Source organism: Aplysia californica, unplaced genomic scaffold, assembly GCF_000002075.1.
Source record: "Aplysia californica isolate F4 #8 unplaced genomic scaffold, AplCal3.0 scaffold00022, whole genome shotgun sequence".
Classification (NCBI taxonomy): Eukaryota; Metazoa; Mollusca; class Gastropoda; order Aplysiida; family Aplysiidae; genus Aplysia; species Aplysia californica.
The window spans coordinates 2,373,798-2,376,038 of NW_004797292.1; positions in this window are offsets into that span (position 1 = coordinate 2,373,798).

Here is a 2,241-nt window from a genome sequence, read left to right on the forward strand (position 1 = left end):
GGGGGGGGTGAGACTGGTGAAAAACAAACAAACAAACAAACAAAGGAGAAAAAGATGGAGAAGTCACCTCTATGACACAGTTGAAATACCGGTACATGTTATTATATTCAGTTGTTCTTTTTTTTTTTTTTTTTTGGTAAGTGTTTTACGTCGCTCGCAACTGCATAAGATCATATGAGCGCGCGGGACACATTAAACTTCTTCAGTTGGGAAGAAATTATTTTGAATTTTGCCTAGGTGGCTGCCAAGGCCTACTCTTTATCGATTTTAGACCACCAAGGGATCTTTAACGTACGCAACTTGCACACGGGTCCTCCAAGATTTTCCGCCCTTATCCAAGAAGGCTAGGTATAGATTTTTCCTACCAGAAGATCAGGGGTGCGGCTGAAAGACAGCAGTAAGAAGGAGCCAAGGAGTAGCAGTAGAAAGGCTGAAGAAAGAGTCAGGAACCCAGAGAAGGGGGCAAAGAGAGGAGACGAAAGCAGACGACAGAACATTGCTAGGGAGCAAGAAATAAAGTGAAACGAGACAATTTTAGAGAAAAAAAATTCAGTCACTATCCGGATTTGAATCCAGGACCTTTGAATAAGAGGCCAACACCTTAACCTCTGGGCCACGAGAGCCCCCCCCCCATTCAGTTGTTCATGACGGACATTTACTTTGGTGTATCATCTATGTCGTCTTTTCTGTACTGAGCAGCCTACCTTCAAAATAACCTTCTTTGTCTTCTTCTTTCAGTAAGAGTTTTACGGCACTTGCAACACAATAAGGTCACAAAAGTGCCAAAGGTGAGAGATGTTACAAGAGAGTAACACACAAAAAAGAAGGAGGAGTGGTAAGGAAAGCACCCACTCATTGTAGGCCTATTTAACGTGACAAATTTCTGTAAATAGAATAAACAAAACCAGTTGAACAACCCATGTTACTTCTCCATACCCCACCCTTCCTTGACTTTAAAAAAAAAGCAGCAAACAAACCATAATTTAAAAAAACAACAACCTGAAAATGAATAATTTTTGTAAATGTGAAATATTTTTTATTTTATAAATGAAACAGTAACAAGAATATATCTCATGTTGATAATTCATACGTTTGTGTGAATGAGTCACAGAGATTCATATATATCTAAAGCATCTCTAAGCATGAAATGTACATAGCATACTGGCTGGATATGAGTAACGTTGGACCATTGCACGAAAATGTCACCCAAGCAGAGGGGGAAAAAAAGTGTCAGCAATGTGTGAGGCGGGAACCTGTTAGTTATCACAACAACAGTCTTACATTAGTGGGCTCAGTGGACCCAACCACCATACAGATTCGGGCCTACGCCTCATCAGGAAAGGGTCTCGTTTGACATGGGTTTAATTAACTCCCCCTTTCAATACTTTTTAGGTAAGTTCAGAGGCAGCATCCTGGAATTGAACCCTCGTCTCCGACAAGTCAAGCCGAACAAGTAGAGAGCTTTTAAAACCCTCCTGAAACAATGTACGTATAAGAACGTCCCAGCATAGTGCAGATTTGAATCATTGTCATCCACACCTCAGTTCAGTGCCACACCAACTGAGCTATCGGTGGGTGCTCCCATGAAGGCGTCAAATGAGAACTGGTGGAAAATCTTCAAGCTGAGAGATCGTACCAACAAAAAATCGCGCCAGCAGAAAATCGTCATCAATCCTGTCGGGCCGGTAAAGAGGAGGACGACACTATGGACCACGTATTCCTGAAATGTCCCGCCAACTATCGAGCCAGAACACGTCTGCTGTGAAATTTCAATGACCCACGATCATCACTGTTCAACAAGGACCCCTTAGCGAGAGTTGAGTTCCTGTGTGCTGCAAGCATCGCTGACCACTTATGATATAACAGAGCCGGAAGAAAGAGAGAGAGAGAGTTGAAGGCGTCAAAACCTATGAGTTTTTCACCAGGAGCTCACGGTTCTCTAGGCTTAGGAGGCTTCAGCTAAAATGGTTACAAGACACGCCTCAGACTGGGACTGAGACCGACGCTGCACAAATAAGTAACAGACTTCAAACCTGGTCCAAGTGCACAGCAAGTCACCACGCCAACTGCCAGATTTTTCTACAAGAAACATACTCGGGATAACAGCCAGACACACTGGAATGACAATTGACCTTCCTTTACTTTTTATTATAGCTGTATAATGATCCTAATGATCCAGGAGATCAGTCACATTTGGGACTCATAGATAACAAGGATACTAAACATATATATATATATATA